This window comes from Anomalospiza imberbis, chromosome 3 (genome assembly GCF_031753505.1).
Source record: "Anomalospiza imberbis isolate Cuckoo-Finch-1a 21T00152 chromosome 3, ASM3175350v1, whole genome shotgun sequence".
NCBI classification, from domain to species: Eukaryota; Metazoa; Chordata; class Aves; order Passeriformes; family Viduidae; genus Anomalospiza; species Anomalospiza imberbis.
This window is the reverse complement of record NC_089683.1, coordinates 2,962,348-2,988,780: the sequence shown is the minus strand read 5'-3', so window position 1 is coordinate 2,988,780 and position 26,433 is coordinate 2,962,348. Positions and strand designations below refer to the sequence as shown.

The 26,433-nt window shown below is 39.9% G+C and overlaps 2 protein-coding genes across 3 annotated transcripts in view; both read right to left on the bottom strand.

Moving 5' to 3' along the window:
* The window catches only part of LOC137470132 (serine protease 55-like), a 371,058-nt gene that overhangs the window by 215,478 nt on the left and 129,147 nt on the right, over nucleotides 1-26,433 (bottom strand). The window lies entirely within an intron of this gene.
* Nucleotides 1-26,433, bottom strand: part of MSRA (methionine sulfoxide reductase A) — a 227,574-nt gene that overhangs the window by 197,124 nt on the left and 4,017 nt on the right. Inside the window, exon 1 of one of the 2 annotated variants that reach the window (XM_068183174.1) lies at nucleotides 13,424-14,961. The exons of the other annotated variant lie outside the window; for it this stretch is intronic. The gene's annotated coding sequence lies outside the window, so the exon portion shown is untranslated. Of the gene's footprint in view, nucleotides 1-13,423; nucleotides 14,962-26,433 lie in introns of those variants that run through there. 2 annotated transcript variants of the gene reach the window in all.

Below are 26,433 nucleotides of genomic sequence, written 5' to 3'. Positions count from 1 at the left end.
TCAAAAACAACACTGAGGATCAGACACCCAAAATTCACTGTCACCATCAGGTGGCGAATCATCAATGTCTGGTCTCAAACAAAATTAAATAGCAGGACACAGTAATCTCCCATTTATGTGCCTATAACACCCATTTGTAACTGCCTGTATTTATAAAAACCACAAAAAGCAGGGCACAAAATGTCACTGTGAAACCTGTGCTCTGCCTTATTGGGTGAGAAAGAAGAGTGACCCCACCAGGAGTTAATAACCTCCTTGTAATTTAGTCAAGCACAAGAGGTTCTTGCATATGGAGTGTCAAAAAATAGTGTGATCTGTGTGCGAGGTCACTGAGCTGTCAGGAACAGAAGCAGAGGCACACCAACAAGAAATCATGAAGCTGAGGAAGAAAGAAAAGGGAGAACAATTCTAATTTAAGGAAATTTAAACATTAGATCCAAGCTGGTTTAGTGGAAGGTGTCCCTGCCCATGGAGGGGGTTTGGAAGGAGGTGATCTTTAAGGTTTCTTCCAGCTCAGCCCCTTCCATGTTTCTGGGATCCAAGAGAGTCCTGAAGACTGGCTGTGTATTTTTCTACTCAAAAAGCATCAGTATGGACCAGGAACCTCCCCCAAAGCTGTTTTGAGTGTTGCTGTAGTGCTCTGTCAGCTGAAGGAGTTTAACAGTGGTCAGACTGACTCAAAACCAGAAAACTCATTTACTATGACAACACAGCCTATCACAGACAGAAATGTATTCCAGGTGTGATCCTGGGATGGGTCAACAAGCATGGGCTGAGCTCCTTTCTGTCAAGTATTTGAAAAGTTTGTAAATATTCCCCACTCTGTTCTCACCTCACTGATAATGTGTGGATTGAGAGCAGCTGACTCCACAAAGCTACTCCAGCAACGTCTGGTGGTGCCTCTAAAACCAAGGGAGCAGAACACTTGTGCTTGTCCCACACACAAGACCCCAAGGATGAATTCTCCAACTTATCCAGAAGTTTCTCCACATGGCTGCACAGTTCATGAACTTCTAAAGCAGGAGAATGAGAAGATGGCTCCCACAAGCAGTGGGAACACAGAAAAGCTGTCTGACATGGAAGAAATTCACTGGGACCCATGGCAGCACCTCCTCCTTTCAGTCACTGAAGGATGCAGTGTGGAAGGATCACTGAGGTGTGGTATTGGAATGAATCATGCAAGAGTCCATTTTCTTCATGCAGGAAAAAGCCCGTTCTTTACTCACATAACTCACTTTTATACAGTTTTCACAGACCCTGTGTGCAACACCAATTGGTTAGCAGCTTTCTTGCCAATTACTCTGTTGGTTAGTAAAAGGTATTTTACTTGTCCACCAAATCTCTCTATTCTTAAATTGTTTACAGATTTTTCTTCGCTGATTCTCATGGGATAGATCTTTTGTTTATGTAGGTGCCATTTATTTTTCTCCCCAAGAACAGATTGTTTTGCAAACGGATTCTCCTTCTCAAGATATTTTCACATGGGAACTTAGCTAGCTGCTTAGCTGCACTTAGAAGAAGTGACAGGCTAGCTTGTAATCTAGCAGAGCAAGGCCTGGTTTTATGAGGCCTTTCTTTTATAATTCTTTTACCTATCACGACAGCATGGAGCCCAAACCCCTGCTCACAGTGGAACAAATCCAACATTCAATCCAACTGCTCAGGGTCACCTCCAATCAAGATTTTGAATTCTCCAAGGCTGGTGATTCACACTCTGACTATGAAGACTATTTTCCTTAATGCAATCACGCCTTTCCCTGTCATGGTTTTGCTGTTCATCAAGAAAACAACTGATAATCATCACTGATGTAGAGCTGGAGGTGTGATAAATCCTCCGTATCAAACACAGCTCAGGAAGCTGCTCGTGACACACAACAGCTTCAGCTTCCAAATTATTTTCAAGCATAGTGCCCATTGTATGGAGGCTGATACATAAATAAATCAGGAATGGTGATGGCCACTTTGCCAAGCACAAATCATAAATATGACATCCAAAAATACCCATTCCCTCATTGTACACTGAGCAAACACCCCTCAAAAAAGACATCAGAACATTATTCACACTCCTCTTCAGCACACAAATTACAGGTGATGTTACAAATCCCAAAATCTTCCAATTTGGACAGGGTCTATCAATTTGGAACTGTGCTTGGCAACACTTCAACCTGACTGCCCTGCCAGCTTACCTGGAGTTTGGAAAATGTCCTGCCAGCAACCACCTGAGCATGGCTGTGTCTGGCTCCTTGTTATTTCAGGTATTTCTGGACAGCTCCTTCCCACTCGCAGAAAGTCTCAAGAAGAGGAAAAAGACTTAAAAAATTTATGGAAGAGCCCAAAAAGATCAATCAACAGTATTTAAGGGGTTCAACACCCATCTTAGTGCTAACAATGACAATAGCTTGATGGTGGCACCATGAGCTATCAGCCCACATTCCCAGCTCTAACCTACGGAGGTTCAGGAAATTCAAGTAAGTGGTACCACTCGAGTTCCTTGCTAACATTTATTTATTGCAGCTTTATACATATCAGTGGCTGCAGAAAAGTGGATATGTGGTAGAAAGTTGAGTAAACTGTGCTTCCCCTTTATTTGGAGAAAATAAATGTGTAACATGCTCATAGAAGAACTCCCAGACTGGAGATTAACGTTCAAGTGCCACAAATTGAGAAAAACTCAGCTTTTATTTGTGAATTCTCAGAAAGCAGGACAAAGCCATGAAGGAAAGGAATGGGGATGCTGTAAACCAGAAAGTACTCCATGAGCAGAGATTTATAATTAATCAGCAAGAGGGATGCAGCACTGTTTTACAAGGCAATAATCCAGCCCCATTCCCTAAGGAAAAGCCTTGGAGAATGAAGGCCAAGTAGCTTTTTCAAACAAGGCAACTGGATTATTGCCCCATAAAGCAGCACAGCTCTGTGATTATTACCTTGGTGCTACATGCCCTTTTTAAAATGGTTTTCCCCCATAAATGTTTAAAACCTCCCAAGTAAAAAAGATCAGGGGAAGGGAAAGGAGATGTGGGGCAGAAAGCAACACATTTAATGTTTTCTTCTAATTTCCTGGGAAATACCAAGCACACAACGTGAAAGAAATGCTTTCAATCAGGGTTATTACAAATAGCAGCAATAAATCCTATTAATAAGCAGCATACTAAGATTTTATGTCTCTCTTATTCTTCACATGTTGTTTCCCCTCTCTGCTTGTTCCCTCCCTTTTCACACTCTCCCAAAAGCAGAAGCATTTTTCTTTATTTACAATTTTTGTAACATTTCAGTTTCACTTTATATTTGATACACCCACACCAAAACAAGGCAGAGACTCGAATATCTCTCAGAATCTTATTAGTGATGGCTCATAAAACTTCAAGCCACAATTAGCCTTTGTCCTATACAAAAAATAAGATCTTTTTTGAGAACACAGACTCTTGTCCCCTTGGCTGAACCTTGCCTTGACCTGTGTGACAACTCCAGGCTGCGCCACGTGTGCTCAGGATCAAAAATCACTTTTCTTTAGAACAGGCATATCCAGAACAGCCTGTGTACACCCCATCAGACCAGTAATGTAACCGAAATTCAACATACCAGCTGAAGAAAATATTCCTGGTCAGATGCTCTGAATACCCCAAGGATGGACTAAACTCTTCACATGTGAATTAAAAGCAAAGCACCAGCTCCATTCACAGCACTAAATAGGCACAATTCACTGAATGAGAACAGAATCAAAATAAGAAAATTCAGCAGACTCCCAAATCCTTGGTTTCTGAGAATATTTAGACATGTCCCAGCTGCCTCACGAGTCTGACATCTATTCAAGGTACCGAATTTGAAAGAAAATAACAAGTGGAAGTTTTACAAATGTTTCCTGTCTAAAAGCTCTTCTTTCTTCCATTTGAAAAACTTTGCAATTCCTTTCATAAAAATTTCTTTGTAAAGGCAAACAACCAAAACAAATATGATTTCGACTGATGTTGTTTTGAAAACATTAAATGGAATCCCACTGGGAAATTAAATGGAAATGTCACCTCTAATAATGGGAGAGAAATGATTCATAGGCAGACTCTAACATTTTAAAATATGTTACCTACGTAATTAGAGGAGCCTAATTTTCCAAAGGAGCAGTCTCACACACCTTCCAATAAAATCAAAGCCCAAATACAGGCTGTGAAAGCCACTTTCAACATATGTGCGTCAAATATTTTGTCACAGCGCAGAAATTAAATCTGGGAAGCACTGGAAGCCTGTTCCTGCTGCCTAAGACATGGAACTAACAGGGTTCCAACTGCTTCAGGAATGTCTTTTTGGAATAGCTGCTGACACCAATGACAAAATGACAGCTTGGTTTAACAATGTCTGAACTACACAAAATACCTTTAATCATCTTTATGACCACTTAAACTTAAGCCATTCCATTAAAGGCACTGGGACTTTGGAATTTGCAACTGCTTGACCAAAAAAATCATCAGATAAAGAAGGTGACACTTCCCAGGTTGGAAGGGGAGAAGAAGGGTTTAATTTCATTTACTGGCAAACAAAACAAATTTTTAAAAGCTCAAGTTTTATGTAATTCAGACAGAGGCTGTGTGGGGATAGCAAACGCTCAAGTCCCACCATTCCAGTCCAATCCCACTACAGCCTGTGAGGTGCAAGTTTCGACTCAGCCAAAACAGAGTTAACGACACAGAACATTTTCTCCCGGCTCTTCAATTTTATATAAAGCAAATTTTATCTGAAAGTGCTAAGCAGTATTCATAGGTTATGAATAAAACAATTTAAAGGATAATCTAAGGGAGCCTTTCCATCAATACTAAAGCCATTGCACATTATACTGAGTTACTGGAGAAGGATATTCCTCTAACTGCTCCCAAATTGTGATTCCCAAACTAGGAATCACAGCCTGGAATATCAGATCTGCAGGTGATCCATACAAAGAATTATTTTCAAGTGTATCTTTAGCTCTGCAACTCTGACAAGAAGTTTAAAGTCCTTTCCTGAGCACCCACAGGAGTGAGGAAAAAGCCTTTCTTGTATCATTTATTTTCTCATTGAGGAGCCAGGTTCTGGGATTTTTTTTAATACAGCAAGTGGGGTTCATTTGCAGGAAAAGGTGGGAACATTTTCATCGACTGTGTTGAATGTCTCAGTTCTCCCTTCTGTAACTGCAGCATCTGTGGGGTCTCTCTTTGGGGTGGAGCATCATGGAATCATGGAATGGTTTGGCTGGAAAGGCATCTTAAACCTCATGCAACCCCATCCCCTGCTCTGGGCACCTTCCACTTCCACTGTCCCAGGCTGATCCAAGCCCCATCCAGCCTGTCCTTGGACACTTCCAGGGATCCAGGGCCAGCCACAGCTTCTCTGGGCAACCTCCCCACCCTCACAAGGAAGAATTTCTCCATAATCTCTAAGCTGGCCTCACAGCTTCCTAGTAACAGGAAGGAATTTTCCATACCGCTGCCATTTCTAGAGGATCTGTAAGGACAAGAATTATGAGATGTGAGTGTCTGATCCAGGAATACAAAAGACCCCATCTGGACAGAAAGTGGCAGGAGAAAACTCAGGTGGCTCCAGCAGAAATCCCAAATGAAGCAAATTGTGCAGGTGCCTTCAAGGCAGCAGAAAGACCAGTGGAGGTCCTGCCTTTCAGTTTATTAATGGTTTAAGGATCACAGGAAGTGCACTCCAAGTTTTCCATCAGGTATTTTGACTTTTGGGCCACACAAGCCTCCCGGTCTCATCCTGAGATGGGCAAATGACAGATTTCATATTCACATGTCCCTCAGAAAGGCAGTGAAGGGTCAGCATGTCCCTCATTGTAGCATTAAACAAAAGTCAGCCTGAAGCTCAAAGGCACTTTTTAAATCTAATAACTGTATTCACTGCCTAAATCGATGAACTTTTTACACATAAAAATGACTTGGAAAAGAAAAATGGTGAATTTGAGGCAACATGAGAAACTCCTGCTCCTACCACAGGCTTTTAAGGAAATGCTTCACTACAGGGTGGGCAGACAAGGACTTTACACATTTCCTTGGTTTATTTTTAACTATTACAAATGAAATTGGAATTACTTGATAGTAAATAATTACAGAGTTTTTGGTCTAAATATCACCCACAAAGTCAAACTGAAGCAGGTGTACAAACTGAGTTGAATACCAGAATATTTGGAAAATTTATGCGAAAAACAAAAAAATCTTTAAACAACTTTACGATACCTGATTATAAGGCAAAAATGTAAATGGTTTAATTACCTCAAAGAAGCACATGAGCAAAAAGTCTTTCACTATATATATATATATATATATATATATATATACACACACACACACATAAGCATATTGTATAGATGCATACACACCCCTCTAATCCTTAAACAAAATATTCTATCTGAAAGATTAGGTTTAATAAAACACACCAGTAAGCTAAGAATATTTTTTTAAAATGCACATAAGGACATTGCAGTTACTCAAAAGCAAAGGAAAAAACAATTCTTGAACATAAAGAAAAATCCAAATATGCTAAAAAAATCCAAGCAAGTAGAGTGTGCAAATAGCTTTAACTGACATGCAGCTGTAATACAATAGGATTACTGAGTCTTAATATGCTGTCCAAAATTAAATTAATTTCATTGGCTCTGTTCCCTCATACCCCAGGAACACAGGACAAAGGTAAAACTCTCTTTCCCTGCCAGCACAAGAGGTTGATCATTTACTACAAAGCACGGAGGGCAAGGAAAATAGATGCTGCAGAGTAAAAGAAATCTGCATAACCAACTGATTTCTGTTCCTAATAGCAAAAGAAAAGTGACCATGAAAACTTGTCTGGAGTCACTTCTTGGCAAGACTTCACCTAAAAGCATTTTTCTCATCCCCCCTTTCTTTACTTGGTTTCCTTCCTCCTACTTCTGTCGTTTTTTGCATTTTTCTCACTATCTCATTATGTTAATTTTTTTTTTTCATTTTCAAACTACCTTTGGCTGCTGAATACCCAAAAGATTTATTTCAATGAGCTCCTTGCAAAGGAAGCCACAAAGTAAATCCAAGCCTGGCCACTCCAGGGCACAGAGCTGTGCCCTTTCACAATGAGACACGGTCAGGAATGTTTTCCAGTAATATCAGGCAAAATTCCTGCCAGTGGGATTGTGCCTGATCCCAGAGCATGGAACAGATGAGAGGAAATACCACAGGCAAATTCTCCACATTTCACAGACAGCTCAAAGATGAGGTCTGCAGTCAGGAGCACTGAGATAATGACAATTGTGAGGACATTTGTCATGCAAGGGACACACAAGATTCATGTAGAAAAAGGACAATAGAGCACAGAAAAAAACTTCGCTTTTTTAAAGTAAAAAAGTAGTGTAAAAAAAAACCCTTAAAGTTCACAAAGAGTGATCAGAGTATTGTGAACTTTGTGGCACTACAAGGTCATAAATCCAGAGATGCTGTTGGTTGGCACAGGTGGGTGCAGGATTTGAAAAAAATCCTAGAATGGTGTGGGTCAGGAGAGACTCTAAAGTCCCACCCCCTGCCATGAGCAGGGACACCTTCCATTATCACAGGCTGCTCCAAACCCCATCCAGCCTGGCCTTGGACAATTCCAGGGATCCAGGGGCAGCCACAGCTTCTCTAGGCACCCTGTGCCAGGGCCTCAGCACCCTCACAGGAACAATTCCTTCTCAATATCCCTTCTATCCCTGCCCTCTGGCAGTTTAAAGCCATTCCCTGGGTCCTGTCCCTCCATCCCTTGTCCCAAGCCCCTCTCCAGCTCTCCTGGAGCCCCTTTAGGCTCTGGAAGGAGCTCTGAGTTCTCCCTGGATCCTTCTCTTCTCCAGGGGAGCACCTCCAGCTCTCCCAGCCTGGCTCCAGAGCAGAGGGGCTCCAGCCCCTGGAACATCTTTGTCCTCTTGTCTCAAACCTTTCAAACATGTCTGTGTCTTTTTATGCTGCTTTTAGGAGAAAATTATTTAGAAAATTCTGTGTTTTACTGGGAACTATTCCACCTGCAACTCCAATAGCTTGGAATTAGATAATGACCAAATCTCCCTAGAAGTGCACAGCTCTGGCTGCTGACTCTGAGGGAAAACAGGAGTAATGAGTCCCACATATGTACACTGCACATCCTGATCCTGGCCCAATTCTCTCATGGGAGTCTAAAGAGACCATTTCAAGTTAAAGTCTTACAGAATAACAGCTAAGGCCGCAAGAAAATGAATTTGAAAACTGTTAATTGAGAATCCATAAAAATATTCTCCCTTTCCATCAAGACACATTGGGCAAAGTGCATCACTCTTAAAATTGTTGTCTAAAAAGTTAGAAAGGTTGGAGAGAACTGGCAATAGTTGGGCCTTTACATTAGCATAAACACATCAAATATTCATTACAGTCAAGCACTCATTATGTCAGCAGCTGAATTAAATAACAAGAATAATGTTTCCCAACTATAAAAATAAATGCCACAACAGTCTCCTGCACCAGAGCAATTTTCAAGACGAGACAGTGAGCTAGTGTTGCAGAATCACATTGTCCTCTCTGCTAAAACTGCTTCATTCACTACAAATATATTGGCTTTTAATAGTTCCTTTTTGGATGAATTTCTACCAAAGAGAAAGAATTATGTTCTACAGCATGAATCCATAAGAAAGGAAAAGCATTATACTGGGACAATGGGGTTTATTGCAACAGCAGAATGTATCTTAAATGCAAAACTATACCAACACAATGAGTTTACCAGTTTAATCATGGCTTAAAAAAAATAAACACAGCAGATATTACAAAAACTCATTTATATGAAGTTTTTACACTAGGTGCACAAAAACAGAAAAGTAGAGCCAGAAGTGTAATGGCAGCAGAACAAAATATCTCAAGCCCTTGAAATAACATCACAACTGCAAACAATTAATGGAAAGACTTATAAAATATAAATATAAAGCCACAGATATAAACAAAAGCCATGTAAAAGGTAGGTAATAAAGCCATTAGGACAAGTAGGAATGGCTTTAAACCAAAAAATGGTGGATTTAGATTAAATAGAGGGAAGGAATTGCTCCCTGTGAGGGTGGGGAGGCCCTGGCACAGGGTGCCCAGAGAAGCCGTGGCTGCCCCTGGATCCCTGGCAGTGTCCAAGGCCAGGCTGGATGGGGATTGGAGCAACCTGGGATGGTGGAAGGTGTCCCTGCCCACAGCAGGGGTGGCACTGGATGAGTTTAGGGTCCCTTTTAACCCAGAAGATTCCTCACTCCATGATTCCATCATGTCAATGAAAGTAACAAGCCTTAACTAAGTAAAGAAGAGATCCTCTCTTTCCTTGAAGTCCTTCCTGCCTTCCCACCTTTCTTTTTCAGAAAGAAAATGGACAGTGAACAAACAATTCACAGCCAAGGACAGAGCAATGCAACCCTCTCTAGCTGGGAACAGATTATAATGGAAACTCATGGGCAAACACCAGGCTGGTCTTGGAAATGGGAAAACTGCCAGAAACAAGAGGAGGTTACAAACGCCCTGGAGGAGATTTTATCAGTGGATACCACCTACAGTTCAGTGCAAAACATCCCAAACTACCATGTTCAACCATTTCTACCAATACAGGTCAAAACAAATTGAGATTTTTCTGAGTATGCTCCTCCTGAACCTACACATTTTCTTGCAGTCTGTCCTCTCTACAGTCTCTGCAGGTGCTTTAATCTGGGATGGAATTTTTATTACCAAAATCACTGTCTGTGTAAAACAAAAATTTGAATCATCCTGATTAACACTGTACTGTCTGTAGAGCTCTTAGGTTTTATTTGCTGTGCATAAAAGAAAGAAATAGCCTTTATTCCTATTCCTATCTGTAGGACTGGAAAAAACACAGCTGTGGGGCTTCCAAAACAAAACCACACAGAAACCTTTCCTGGAGCAAAGCTCTGGATCTGTGCTGAGGTGTGAAAGGGATGAAGGTTTGCATGGAAAAATCAATACAATGGAAACTTCTCAGTGCTGAAATCCAAAGCTTGCATTTGGAGAATTATAAACCCTTGTTATGTGTCAGGAAAAAAGCAGGAACTCTTACATGCAAAATCCAAGAAGACGGTCAAAGAAATTCTCCACTTTGATGCAATTTAGCAGAGGAAAAAACAATGGGTTTTTTTTTCATGCTTCTTCTCTTATCCTTTTACTATTAATTTATATGGAAGATCTTTTCATTGTAGTTTAGTGAACTCAACCAAACCATTCCAGTTTCCTCTGGCATTCAGTAAAAGTGTTGTGTCCGTATGAGGGAGACACTTTTCTTGGGATCTGATTAATTCCTAAACCGTGGATCTGAAAGTGTCTGAATCATCAGTCATGGACCAGCTGTCCAGGGAGGTGGCGGATGTCCCATCCCTGGAAGTGTCCAAGGCCAGGCTGGAGGGGGCTTGGAGCAACCTGGGATAGTGGAAGGTGTCCCTGCTGAAGAACAGGGATTGGATATTCCCTATTTCTCTCCTATTAATTTGTTGATTAACAAGGTAAGAGCACACAGAGCAAACAGTGCTGCAAACACTGTGCATTTCCTGGTTTAAAACCACAGAATTTGACAGTACAAAGGTTGTAACTTTAGACAAACCAAAATTTGACACAGGCTGAAGAGGTCAGCAGCAAACAGGAGAAAAGATGACACCAAGACTCTGCTTGATCCTGGCAAACACAGCAAAGATAGGTGATTAAACAAATGTAAAGAAAATACAATAATAGGAATTTTTTTTGCATGACCTATAATTTATCCCTAAAAACTTTTCAATTCTATAGCATCAAATAAATATGGAAAAACTGCTCTGGTGACTCAGAGGAACAGATGTACACTAGGCATAACTTATTTATAGAGAAAAATAGGAAAAATATGGATGTGCATAATTATTAACAGTACAAGCTTCTATTATTTCTACAACAATTTCATTAAGAAAATAATCAGAATAAATCAGATCCTAAACAACTGAGAGCTATTCCTCATCTATTAATAAATGACAATATAACTTAAAAATACTACAAATTAATATTGTTATTAATTGCTAATTATTATTGTTATTATTACCATTTTTTCTTCTATTTTCCAATTATTTATGGTCAATAAAGAGAATGACTCACCAGCCTGAAGGTACAACCTCCCTATCACCTCCTAAAGGTGCCCATTCCTTCACAATGACTACAGAAGTTACTCAACTCACTTAAATGATATTTTAAGAGTTACAGTGGACAAAATAATATTGACTTTGCTCAGAGTTTTTGTGGCATGGATAAAAACTGTGGCTTATATGGAATAAAGAAGTGGAATTCCACCCAAGTCAATCCCACTGTGCCAAGAAAAAACACCTTGAAATGGTGTACTACAAAATAAGCAACTGCTCTGGATTAATGGTAAAGAATAAATGGCAAATGGAAGGAGCCTTAAAATATTTATATCAAATATAACTTTTTTTTTTTTTTTAAATATTGTTATAGATACTGAGGACACCTCAGCACATGGAGTTCTACCATATGCAGAATCTCAAGATAATCTCCCATGGCTATAGGAATTCAAAATAACATCCAAAACCTCTATAAACTGCATTTTAACATTTGTATTGTTGACATACAACCATATGTAGGGAGAATACACAGTCATACTGAGAACTGCTCATCTCTTCCTTGTCCAATAACCACAGGGGTTCAGAGTAAGCATTCATTTTTAAAATGCTTTGATATATCAATATAAAAGGCACAAACTAAGCCCATTCCAGGTCCATTTTAATCTCAAACTACTTTGACAATAATTAAAACAGCAGAGCAAACCTTGGTTTATGTCCTATTAATCACCACAAGTGAAATCAGACATTGGCCCATCACAGTATCAAACGTGATGCTCTAATGTGAAATACTATCTGTGGTTTAATAACAAAAAAGGAAGTTAAAACCCAACCACCAAACCTCACCTCCACACTGAAATATGCCACGTTAAGGAACTGTACAATCCAATCTAAAACAGATAGCAATGATTCATTAAGAATTAAATACAAATTGTTAATTTATGAAGTTATTAAACCTATCCAATAATTAAAGATCATAGATGAATGGTGGCAATGAATAATCAGATTAAAGTATCCAGAAAAGTCCAGCTGATAAAGAAAATACATAAATACAATAAACCATGTCAAATTACACCAGAAATTCCATTTGCATGCAATCCAACCAACGTTCAGGTTCCAACCATTTAAACCTTGCAATTCCAATTTCATTTTTAAATTGCCAAGCTGGGATATTTTCCAAAAAATTAGCACTTTAATGAACTTTCAAAATCAGAGAGTTTAGCAGGAAGAAAAATATTTTATTATGTAGGCCAAAAGAAATGTGCAGTGGTGTGTATCTCATTTAGGAACCCAAAATGTACTGACAAGATATTTCAGAGACAAACATTGTTTCCAACGTTGTAGGAACCGCTTCAAAATAACTTTAGTGTCCACAGATGTTGAAGTATTTGTACAAATATTTGTCTTTATAAATGCACTGCAAGCACCCACACGTTGATCATGTTTAATACCTGAATTTATGAAATTATGTAGGTACTTGGGAGAGAAATATGGTTATTTTAATGTATCACTTAGAAATGTAATGGTCATTTTAATATTTCCCTTAGAGGCAGCACCATAAATGTTTTCTGTTGTTTTCTGAGTTTCAATAGGGGCACCCAGTAGAGATTTGTTTTGGAATGCCACGACTAAAGAAAACAGCAAATGCTTTGAGACTGCACAGGATTGCTGAGAAATAATGGGAATTCCTTCCAGAATTCCCCATGGACAGACAGACTTAGGGCACTGTTGTGATACAGACTCAGCCCAGCACATCCCTGTGTCCCCAAGCACATCCCATGGCAATGCCTGCGCAGGAACAACAGACAAGAACCACACAGAGAGCAGAACTCAACTCCTCCAAACACTCCCCTTCCACCCAGGATCCATTTGAAATCCCCCACGGCATACCTATTCCCACACAGAGCTGCTGAGGGTATATTTTAAGGATTTAGACAGACAGAATAATAGAATTTTTTCTTCAAAGCTCCCTAAGAAACCCTATTAAATGTTTCAGTGAACCAAATATTAATCACAACAGCATCTTACCCACTATTTAACTACAGCATCTTTCAAAAGGCTCACTGATGTAGTAAAAATTCAGACAGATCTTGCTAAGAAACCAATTTAATGTAATATTAAGTAACCCAAATTTTTGACATCATCAAAAAGACCAGTTAATTTCAGCAGTCTCATAATCCAAATGCCACAGTTAAAACACAAACACATTCCTATTAAAAACCTTTCCATTAACGTTGTTTCTTCCCTTCAGCAGGGAAGAATGAGGGAAATGTACTTGTGCAGCATGCCAGGAATTGCACATCTCAGGCTGAACAATCCAGCTTTTAAGGACAGGGTAATACTTACTCCAAGCGAAGCCGATCCATAAAAATCTACTGTTCACAGTTACTCCCTGAAATAATAATGCTGATTGTCACAGAAGCAGGAGGATAATCCCAGCACATCCAGGCCTAATATGCAGTGTGATCATATTTGCTCCCAGGAAATCAGAAGGCAGGTACCTCTCTCCCTGAAAAACCAGGCACCTTTGGAGAAAACAATGGACTTTTAGGTCCTTCATTTTATTGAAATCGTAAAGCGTCCACGCTTCAGCTGTCACTGATTTTTTCTTTTAATTCCTGAGAAAAGAGCAGATTTTTTCACTGTTTGCAGCAAACAGGTCCTGTAACTACAAACTGAAGTTTCCGTATCCAGTGCCATCAACTGTGTCATCTTCAAACATCCCTCACTTGGCAGCAGCTGATATTTTTCCATCTCTTGTTGCTTCTAAAAGTAGAAAATTCAGCTATTTCAGAGGCTCTCTAGGAAGATGCACTGAAGGGAATGCTTGAGAGCAGGAGCAGAATAACCATGCTCTGATTTTGCCCTTCAGGCATAGCCTGGGTGTCTTCGGCATGTCCTGCTGGGTCTTCAGGTTTGTCCCTAAAGGCTGGGACATGGAGCCAGGACAGCACGAAGCAGCAAAAACAAACGTTGTGGCTTTAAGAACATACTCACTTTTCTATTGAAGTCACAACTTTCTCTCTACTCTTACTTCACTGCTGGGTCAGATGAAATCTTTAAGGAGGTTCCATTAAAAGTTCGTTTCTGTCGAGAGAAACACTGGAATTCCCGTTCCGAACGTATTCCGAAGGAGGTCAGGTTCGGTTTTAAAACATGTTTGTGTCGATGAAAAGTTTTTGTTTTGCTGCAAAAAATTGAAAATTCTCCCTTTTATTTACACATTCCCTCTGTAATCTTCCAAGTTACTCGGCTCCCTTACAATTTAATCAGACATAGGAAAAAAAAAAATCACCAAATATCGTATTTCCCATATGTACAAACTGACATTGTGAAGGCTTCATTAAAAGCTTTTATTTCTCTGCTCACTGCTAACTGGACGTCATTTAATGTCACCACCACTTCCCAAGAGCCCAAGAGACTTAAAAAGCGACGGAAGTTTGAAAACCAAAAAAAAAAGTTGTGAGTTTTTCTGTACCCCAGGACGGTTTTCTTTCGCGAAGCTCAAGCCGAGACAGCAGACAAAAGAAGCTGATTTGACTGAGCCGTGCCAAGTCTTGCCTTTTTTTCTTCCCTCGCCTCGCTCGCTCTCTCGCTCTCTCGCTCGCTCGCTCCCAGCATGGCAACCTTCCCGAGCAGTCTTGGCGGAGCTCCAGCCTGTGCCAGCCTGTCTGAATCCTTGTTTTCCAAAAAGATGCTCTTTGCGAATCAATTAATAGATTTCCAAACAGGAAACTGTGGGTCAGTAACCAAATCTTGGCACCAACAGCCACTGCTCCTGCCAAATCGGCTTTATAGATTTCATGGTTCCCTACCTTTTACAATGGATGCAACGTTTGTGCTCCCGGATCGTGGAGCACTGGAAGCCATTCCCTGTTCTCGCAGGGATAAGAAATCTGCTCGCTAAAAATGTCCGCATGCGACACATGAACAACCTGCAGTAAATCAAGACTCTTTGGAAGGCGGGCGTATGTGTAATTTTAATAAGCACCAAATACTCCTTCAAATAATGTGTTTTCATTCTCTCCTCCCCAGAATCATGGGAAGGTGCCAGGAGCAGGAGACGTATAGATTTGAATTAAGATCACACCCAGAAGTCACACACATTTTAACTTTATCTGAACTCCAGCTTGAAAATAACCAGTCTTCTCACTTCCACCATTATTAAAAAATCAGCTGAAAATTAATAAGAAATCGGATCCCAGCTCATACACAAAAAAGCTCCCCACATCCGTAGATCCAATGATGTCATCTGTTAATTCAACAGCTCAAGTTCTTGTGGCACTCAGAGCAGAAATGGCTCAGCATTAACAGTCAACTCTGGTGGGAAATTTTCTGATGTGTTGCAAGACTTAAAGGATAGAAATTTATATTTGGAACTTCATTCAAGATATTCTAAATGACAAGAATTCATGTGAGGAAAATTACAAGAATAAACTTTATCTTCAAGCTATTTGCCAAGGCAAAATGCCAACTTTTTAAAATACATGCATTACATTAATGAGCTAAATAGAATATTCTGAGGGAATAAACCTTCCTGAAGCATTTAATTTTCTAAGTTTATTCAATAGAGAGTTTCAGAAGTTCACAGGATCATAGAATGGTTTGGGTAAGAAGGGACACTAAAGACCATTCTGTTCCATACCCTCCTGTGGGCAGGGACACCTTCCACCATCCCAGGTTGCTCCAAGCCCTGTCCATCCTGGTCTTGGACACTTCCAGGGATCATGGGGCAGCCACAGTTTCTCTGGGGAACCTGTGCCAGGGACTCACCACCCTCACAGGGAACAATTCCTTCTCACTATTCTCTCTGGTTCCTCTCTGTTTCTAAAGGTTCTTTTCTGTCAGAGATTGGGTGACCTTACCTAGTGATATTTTTTTTTAAAAACAGGTTCATTCTCTGCCCTTCAGATGTCAGACATCTACCCAAAGTTCCCCTTATCTTGTTTGCAATGACTGTAACAGACCCATCAGTTTTTCCCAGTAGCCTCCTAATTCCAGAAGAAATACCATTAACTTTAAAATCACATTTTTGCATCAAAATATTGCACACTCTCTCGTTTCCATTTGCATCTTGCATCCTCATGACAGGGCCAACTTGGGAAAAAAACTATGTATAATCTTTCTATTTCTTTTCTTTGTGCACTTGACAGCAAACTCTAATGTGTTGCTTTGCCTTTACTGAAAGACCATCAGGCATCAACAAGGGAACAAAAAGATCTCATGGAAATTATTGACAGTGGAATTAACTCTGAAAGGCTACATCACTGCAGCAGTCACTATTAAATGCCTAGCTTTTAATTAGTTTTCCTTCAAAAAATGTATGTATTGACAACAGGGGACTTCAGCAATACTAAAACTATATATAAAATTCCAGTAGAGATTAACTATTTTAACTATTCCTTCATTACTCTTAGTGAAAGTTAAGGCAGTAAAAACAAATATATTCTTGAGCAGCCAAATGTTTTCCTGACAAGAATTTGCTAACGGGACAAACAGCCTTATTTTATCCCTCAAAATAGTTCTCCAAAGGCAGTGGACCCAATAAGAGCGGATCTCATATGCAGGAACAAGTCCACTCTTTCTGCCTTAAAGCCTTTTGTCCAAGGTGTAGTTTACTGCAGCTCTACTAATTCTCTCTCTCCTCTTAAGGACTCCAACTGCACCACTCCTCTGGAATTGCTCCCAGCTCCCTCTGTGACACCTTCCAAGATGCATCCTCCAGTCCAAGGTGTTGATACCTCTCAACAGAACTCATTTCTTGTTCTTCACTTCTCCTCCTTCACATAAAGAAGTTTCCAGCCCAATGAACTGAGCGTTCAGTAACCTCCAGACAGGAAGAAAACATAAAATTTTCTCCACACCTTGTTTTGGGCCCTTTTTTCATGTTTTCTGCCTGGTTTTCAACATGTTCCCCCCTCAGCTTCTCCAATTTGCTCTTCTTGTTGTTGCCTCCCACAGTTCTGAAGTCAACCCTTTCCTTTCCTTCCTGCACAAAGTCTATGGATTTTTCCTTGGATGGCTGCAATAATCCAGTACTCAGCTTCCAGATAACTTGACCTGACACCAGGTTCTGCATTAGTGGCTCCATAAAGTGCTTTTTCACCCTCACATGTTTCCCCTGAGCATTCTCCTCTCTCCAGCTCTCCTACTGATGTTTCTTTGATGTTATTCTCTTCTAATGCACAAAATATGGAAAGAGTCAAATTCCTCATCACACCAAGTATTTTCCTATCCATCTCCAGTTCAAATTTTACCACCTTTGACGTTTACGATTACAGAACCACACGAAGCTCTGTCCTTCAACACTATCTATATCCCCATGCTCAGAGAAAAATCCCTGAATTTATCCTTTTGCAGTATCTTGGCCATCACTGGTCCTTCTTTGAAGAATGAGGGAAAAAAAAATATTGATCTGTACCTTGGTCATCATTCATTTAAAATTTTTTCATCTTGGACTTGATGATCTAGAGCTGTTTCCCAACCTTAATGATTCTGTGATCTTTCACGCATTTTACTTTCATGCCCCTGGAATTTGTTAATTCAAAATTCTCCCAGTGAAAGCCTCCTGATGTCATCATATTCCCTTTTTTCCATGTATTTTTCCATCTCTCACAAATGCCTCTGTGTTTCCCCAGTGTGGTACACCTGGACACCTGTCCCCGTGCACCTGTGGAGTGGGAATGATTTCCCACCTCCCAAGTGGAAAATTTCAGAATAGAAGAAGTAACTCGTTCTTTAAGCTGTTCTATTTGGAATACAATCCCAAAAAGTTACTTTCAATGTCAGTTAAAACTTTTATTTCCCTTTTTCTCTTCCTTGCTGAACACCTCAGTGTCATGGACCAATGAAAGCTGTGTAATGCTTCATCCTGACCACATGACACGAGGTCAGTCTGGGTGTGACAGCCCCCAAAATATTTTATTTTAAAAATAAGCATATTGGAATATACAGTATATCAGGGCTAACTCTATCAGTCTTTCTGCTATCACTCACCTGGTTATCACTTGTGGGCATTTCCATTAGAGATAAGTGAAGCCAATGCCTCTGAGGACAAGCCAGAGGATTTTAGGAGTCTAATTTTGGAGCCAGATGCTTTGCTGATTTATTATTGAAGGGTGAAAGTGCATCATGTGACAGGAAAAAGGCTCCTTTTACCTGGGCTGTTCACACAGAGATGATGACAAAGAATTTCCTACTGACTCTCCACTTTTCTGTTTTATTATTAAACAGCCAAACACTGGAGAAGCTCTAAGAACATATAAGTGAGTGACTGTAGCTGTTACACAGAGACCAATAAAATGAGAAGGAATACTGAGAGAAGGAAAAAAGAAGGAATATTGCAGCCACCCAGCAGAGGCAAGGGAAGACAGTGAGAGCTGAAGTCAACATTTCAAGAATTAACCAAATAAAATTAAAAGAATATGTACAACATAAGAATACAACATAAGAATACAGGCCTATAAATGCTTGAAAAAATGGAACATGAAGGACTAGACCTGCAATGGCCTCAGGTCCTGCAGATTCCCAAGATCAGTCAATATGTGACCACCTTTGGCAGCTTGTTTTGCAGTTTTGCACATCCCCAATTAATTCTGGTCCAGGATGGGCTGTGTCCTCCTGGCAGCTGCCCCTCTACTACCTGCACTTACCATTTATCATTTTGACAACATCATGTATGCCCGACTGTGGTCCTTCCCATGTCATGGAAAACATTAGCCCCAGGAATTGCGAGTTCCAGCTGAATCCAGGTGAAAATCAAAGCAGCAGATCCACGAGCCTGGTGGGTTTAGGGCTGGCACTGTCACACTGTGGGGTGGAGTCCTCCAGCTTTGCAAGGCAAATAAAGGACAAGACCAAAATCTATGGGAAGCTGTCAACAGCTTCCTAAAATCACTGTGGGATTATCCTTCAACTGCTCATCATGTGCTGCCATTCCACCCCAATCCAAAATTCCAAATCCATGGGTCAATCTCCATTAAATGTGTTCTTCTTCAGTTTCTTTTGGACCAGATGGTTTCCAGAGTATAGCCAGCAGAATTTGCATTCCTAGGTTAAAATATTTTCCTATTCTCTCCATCCAGTACCACCCAGAACACTTCCAATATAAAGTGAAATGTGGATTTTTAAATACTATTGGTACCATTGTTTATTATTTCCTTTTAGTTCAAAGGAGAGAAACAGTTACAGGTAGGGCTGAGTGGCATTTAAAAAGTGATTGCAGTATGCAACACAAAAAATAAATGCACAAACTTGAGGTAGAAATAGTTATTGTTAATAAAATCCATTTACAGTTAACTTGCGTGGAGTGAAAACAGACTTGTGGCTAGAAATCCTCAAATATCTTCAATTATTATGAAAATGGAGGCTCTAAAAATCAAATAACTAAGAGAATTAATCTAAAATTTGGTCCAGTTAGGCTCTCATAATTCCAGGTATGAGGAATAAGAACATATTCTTTGTTTTGCAGTAATAAAGGGATTTCTTGTAAAATTCAGGTACAAAGTGCTTTGTGTTCAGTAACTGAATTTTAACTAATTAAATATTTTAAATGGTTCTACAGAGATCAGTATCACAGAATTCCTCATCTTCCCCCAGCCATCAGCCCAGAGAGTGCTGGGTTTTCCTTATTTTCCACTTCCATTATACTTAATACTTTCACAACAGGAGTACCTGGGAATGTCTGTGCACCGGTATCCAAAAGGATAAGTGCACATTTGGTGATTTTTTTGCCTCCCATTCGAAAAGTTTGCTTTTAGTTATTGTAAACGAAATCAAACACTGAGTAGGTTTTAAGTGGTGTGTGAATGTTTAACACGAAGATGACTCCTTAAACAAGGACTTAAGGAGAAATGAGTTAATGCAAAAGGGTGAGTGTGGGCGTCTGCAATTCCACGTCACCAAGGACTGGATGGAGGGACACTCAAATCCTGCTGATGGCTCCTCCATATCCCATCCTCTGGACTCATGTCACCAGCCCAGGCTGAGCCAACAACATCCAAAACATAATGTTGTGCCCAAGTATCAACTGGGAACGGTACCAAATCCAGCAATTTCAGAGGAATGTACTGGTTGACCAGGGAAAGGGCATACCCAGGATCTCTCCAAGGATTTAAGGATGATCTGAATCATCTCCATGTCCCCAGCCAGGGGCACATTCACAATCACAGAAACAATCTGCAATTCCCAGCCTGGAATGCAGGCTGCATCCAGCTTTTCCTGAGTGGGATGAGATCCTCCTCCAGTAAAAGACAGCATCTTCCAGGTCATTTGAAAAGTAATTTGATGGCTAAGAATGGCACAAGGGACCAGGTTACATGAAATAGCAAGAAGTGTAGACAACTAGTAAGAGAACAAATGCATTAAAGCCACTCAACAGGAAGATAAGAGGTGTGAGGTCCTACCCCAAATCCGTTCAGTGCTCAAAAGTCGGGTTTTAAACAGGAATTGTGTTCAATTCCTGCCAACAACATGAGAAGACATCTTTCAGAAGCAGAACTTCAGAACTGAATGTGGCAAACAGATGGGCTGTTGGTCCAGCTGCTTCATTCCAGAGGATGCAGCTAGACTCCAGGGCAGTTACACCTATTTATGGCTGGATTTATGAGAAATGCTAACAAAGTGGAGGGTCAGAACATCCTAAAATAATTTTTAAAAAAGGATCTAAGTTCTGACTTTCTGAAATTAATATCTTAAGAGCCAACTGTAAACTTGTCCCTAGGTCATGAGTATTTTTCTTCTTCATATAAAGACATATTAGAACATACTAGGACATTCTGCTTAAGAATCCACCCTCTACATTGGGTTTGCCTGTTCATTTCTTCCCTTTCCTGTTCCCTTTCTGAGTGGTAACTCAGAAAATTGTCACTCAAGATCCTACTGAAATGAAGCATTATTATGCTTGTATTTTATTAGAAGTCACCTGAGTGCAACCTCTTCAAGATGAGATTTTATCTCTGCTCCCCAGGACAAGCTCAGTAAGTGCAGAAGGAGGTTTACATATCCCTGTTTAGGTAAGAAGGAGAATCCTTAAGGGAGAACATAAAAGAAAGAAGCAATATAAATAGTCCACATAGACCCTACATATTGTAATATTATCTCTGGTGCAGTTATTTTGATTCTGGTGACCTTAGATGAAATCTTATTGCAGTTTGCTAAATCAGCCACTGATTCCTGACTCGGAATTTTGCCATTTTTTAAAATGTAAACTCAACATTTGGAAGGAGCAGATGATTACAGACATTTTCTCTCCAAGAGGAACAGATCAGCTGCCAATCTACTGATCCAAATCTCAGTGATCTCCTGAAGTCCCTTCCAACCTGGATCATCCTGGGATCCCATTCTGCCATACACAAGTACCAGTCCCTGTCAGTGCCACCAAGGGCTGCCTGGAGTCATCCTTCTCCTCCCTCAGCCTGTTAAGTCATCAGTGCCGGACTCTCTCAATTCCTGCTCCCACTTTAGAAGTTCTGGGATGAAATTTTCAGGAGTTGAATGTCTGATGAACCAAAAAGTACACTTTGAGCCTGTAAACGGTGATGGGCAATGTCAGAAACACAAGGACACTTCCACTGTTTGTCCCTTGCACAACACTTCTCATTCCTCACTGGGTTCCTCAAAGTTTTGAGCCAGAGGCTCAGGCACCAAACCTCTACCCCCGAAGTCCTCAAGCCTAAACAAACATCCTCAAGATGAAGGATTTCTGTCTGACATCGAGGACACTAAAAAAATTGGTTTCCGCTGGAGTTCTGTTTCTCAGCCATTCCTGAAATGTGGGCATTCCTTAAAGCATCTCCGGAGGCTCCTAGAAAGTCAAATTCCTGAGCAATCTAGCCCAAACTACAGTAAAAATACAGGTATCATCTACATGGCCACATTTCTCAACAGAAAATAAGATCTTATCTTCAAAATAAAGACCCAAACAATCTCCACTAATTCCAATTTTGCATTATATGCAACAGGAATTAACTACGAGCAATACACAAGAAACTGCAATAACCATCCCTGGATTGAGATGGGTTTTATTGCACAGGTTTTCATCTGATTTGTACTAAGGGCTTATTTATGTACATTATTTTAATTGTGCTGGAAATTTAAATGCAAGTTTCATACGGATCATAAAAATTTGCAACAAAATAAGTGCAATAATCAAATGTATCCATATCACAGAAATTCCATACATAATAATTAAAAGATAAGCATGGAAGCCAAATAATTCAATGATTGCAAAGTAAAAATAAATTCAATACAAAGTACATAAACCTGAAGTTAAGCAATGTACACCACTGTAATTTGAAGGAATAAATTTGACAGGAAGACATTAATTGAACCAGAGAAGCTTTCAAAGCTGAAAAAATTCAAAAGGAAGTACTGTATATCAAAGAAACAGAGAAGGACTAAGACACAGGAATTAGTATCTGAAATATTCAAGCTACCTTAAATCTGCCTTAAGGGCTATTCTGCACTTATCTTCTCTCAAATCAATTAAAGTGAGGAGTTTTATTATTTACTGCTTGTGTGTTCTGAAGGAACTAAAGATGCTGCATCTCTGCAGTTCCACGTGTAAACAACTTCATTCTCATTTGGATAACCTAACTTTGGAAATTCCTTCCTTCATTATTAGCAATATTGTATACGAGCATGAACCAGGAAAATTAAAGAAAGTAAAGGAAAAAACTTTGATTCTGTGAACTGGTATTTGGTGTAGAGAGTTAAATAAAAATACAGCTTTTGACCCTAGGCAATAAATAAATTTCTAAAGAATTAAAGGCTTTATATTGAATATCAACTACGTGGACAGGTCATTAATACAGCAAAGCCAGAGCTCTGTCTGTGGCTGCTTATCACACAGACACCTCCATGGGAGCTGGTCAGTGGACCCTGCACTGGTCACCAGACCCTCCTGCAGCCAGTGGAAGAAAACAGCATTTTGGGTACTATTTCCCTGATTTAAACGTCTTTTGATGAACCAAACACACCAGTGCCTGTTCTACCTGTGACAGCCAAACTCTGGGTATTGCTACAGCACCACCCAGCCCCTTCCAGTGCTCTGTCCCACTCTGTTCCAGCTGCAATGTAAAGTTTGCCCCACAGTCTCTGATCTGCTGTGGAAAGAGAAGCAGTGGGAACCCTAATTCCATGTCTGTGCCTGGGATATACATTCACTTAATTATGGAGGAACATGTGGGATCCAGGGCACAACGTTACCTAAATGTGTAGTGCAGGGTCAGTCCTGTACTAAAGATAAATGGACACAGTCAGCCAAAGCAGCCAAATGTACCCCAGGACTCAGACAAAATCAGAGAAAATATTACCTAGTCAGGAAAAATGACCTGAGTAAATACAACCTTGTGTTTAACTCTCGTAACTGATAGGTTTAACACCCCAAATTTGGCAAATTCAGACATTTACATCCCTTTTCAAAACAGCAGCAACGAGAAGCTCCTGAACCCTGTGTACCATAACTACCTTCACCCAGGAATAATCATCCCCTTTTATTACACAACCCTAAATGATCCCTCAGAGCAGCATCCACACACAGCCCTCTAGGTAAAGATCCTCTGGATTCCTTTTTCATTTCGGAGAGGGAAATTACAGCATCAGCACGAAAAGCCTCCACCAAGCCTCATTTGGATGCACAGGGCTGCCAGTTGGGTGAAGTTTCTCCCCATTTAGGTGCTGCTGTCTCCCAGCAACCCAGGCTGTTGCCAGGAGAAGCCCCGGGAGCGCTTCCTCCGCACCCCCCGGCTGTGAGCCGCATGCTAAGCAGAGCTCCAGGAACTCCAGGGACTCAAACAACAAGACTTTTTTTTTTCCACTTTTTTGCTGTATTTTTTGAGGGGTTCAGTGATGAATGATGTCACCCTTTCTCTTGGGATGTAGTGAGAGGTGGTAAGTAAGCGCAGGGTGATTCCATCAAGGTTATTCCACCTCAAAAGCAGCATTTGGCAGCTGGATGTGCAGCTCTGTAAACAAATTTCCTGTATGCTTTCCATCTCTCCAGCATCCTCTGTGCCTGTTCACTTCCTCTGGGTTGTTGTTTTCCAGCTGCCAAGAGCAAAAAAAGCACATGCAAACAACAGCAAAAAAAATCTCTTTATATTGACTTATATCTTTGCTACTCCTTGCAGCACCTTCCAAAATGTAAAATGCAATGGGAGGGGAGGCTTAAAAGTAATTCCTGTTTTTCCAACGACAGCACAATATTTACAGCTGTACAGTTGGCTTGAAAATTAGGTGTTTAGTATGTGAATATAATTACCTGACAAAGCACACCAAAAAAAAAATTAAGAGAACTTAAAAAAAAGGCATGATAGGCAGGATTTCCAAGGAAATTCATCCTGGATGTACCTGTAAAGAAGTTGTAAACATAAATTTGAGAAGTCTTTTCAGATAATAAACAATCACTGGGGTGAGGTGTTTCTCTGCTGTGCATTCTGCTTTCAATCTTGGCATACACAACAAAATTGTAATGAAATTTAATAATTTATGGAAATTGATGGCTTGAGTATGTTTGAGGCAAAGACTGTCTCCTAGAATGAAGAAATAAGTAATTGACTCTTCTTGAGTTAGAAAGGTAAATTGCAATTTGGAAAATGCTAAACCACATATGACATTGTTACTCAACACACTCCACTGAACTGCAATGAAAATCAAGTCTTTTCTTTTTTGGCCCATATTTCATACAATCTCAATAAAAATGGACAACTAATTAATTCATTATGAAGAATTGTACCACATAAACAAAGTGGTGGAAAATTTGAAGAAACAATTCTTCCTAAACCTTAAGATGAACTTTATTTTGAGGTTTTGTCCTGAGGTATGATCTCAGGAATCTTTATTTTAGACCTAAAATACAGTGATACTGAATTCATATCTGAAAAAATTTGTATTTTCTCATTATTACAAATTCTTTCAACCAGTAAAGGAAATAAACAGGAATATTTTTCATTTTATTCCTTATTTTGAGTTTAATGGTGAGCATGGTGGTGAGACAAATGGAAGTACTAGACCACAAGCCACTGGTTTGACCACAATAATTTCTTTTCAGTGTCTTAAGAATGGTAAAAAAAGACTAACAGGGAGAGCATGTGGATTCTCTGTCAAATGACATTTCTAATCAATGTTTTCTTTAAAGAGCGTGATTTTCTTTAAAGAGCGTGATCTGATTCAAGCAAGAAGTAATTCATGGCAATGCTGTGCTTTTTTTTTTTTTTTTTTTTTTTTACAGAGGGTCAGACTAAAATTCACCATGACCTCCTTCACATTTGTAATTACTGCTCTATTAATCTTTAGCTATAAAGCTGAGAGGCCTAATGGGTTTAAAAAACAATCCTGAAGCTCTCTACCCATGAGCTGGACTTTCTCTGCCTCAAAAAAGTCAAGTCACTACAGATTTGTAAGAAGATATTCTGATACTGCTCATTTGGAACAGTAGAAAAAACATTCTTTTAATTTATTACACATTGCTACCTCAGGATATCTAGCAGGAAAAAAAAACTGTGTGTGTGTGTATATATATATATATATATGTATGCATGTTATTCAACATCTACATTCATAGGGTTCCTTCACTACTGCTCCTACCATGTCATAAAATAAAATAGTTCATTAAATAGTGTGAGCAATATATCCTCAAACACTCAGAAAACACAGCCATGTTTCAGCAGCAATCAAACTAAAATTAACTCTGAAAAGTTGAGTTATACTAGAAAGGTAGAAGCAATAAATAATGTGTGTTTTTACTATAAAGCACAACAACTTATTGCACCATTATACAAGGATATGAAAGAAGTAATTTTAAAAATGAATGCAGATGCTCTATTGCAAGGAAAGAAAAGTGCACAACAAACTTTAATTCCCAGATTATGAAATTTGTACAAAACCTGATAAACTCAACTTGCTTACAAAAAAAAGTAAGTGAAGTTTGCTAATGTCTGTACTCCTTTCAGCTAATGCAGAGCGATTTATCCAGGTCAAACTGCATGATTTTCTTGGATCCTCAGTGTGCACTAACATCTCTGCAACTTCAACCTCCCTCCAGATGAATTCTGGGAAGAGCCTGGTGCTCCTCCACAGGGATCTCAGCAGTGGCAGCAGCCTCACTTTTGGGCGCTCTGGTGTGGCAGACGCAGTTGCTGCAGCACAAGGAAGGAGCTCCAATGATGTTTTATCCCATTAGGATTTATCCCATCAGGATGAGGAGCAGGAAATCAATGGGATCTCCAAGTGACAAGGAGCTAAATGTTCTGCAGCTCTTCACTTAGGAAAGTAAAAGGCTGCTAACACCACTGAAGGTGAAGAGGATGGACACTGCAGGTCCAGAAAGCTCTGGCAGAACATTTCCTCCAGTGTCT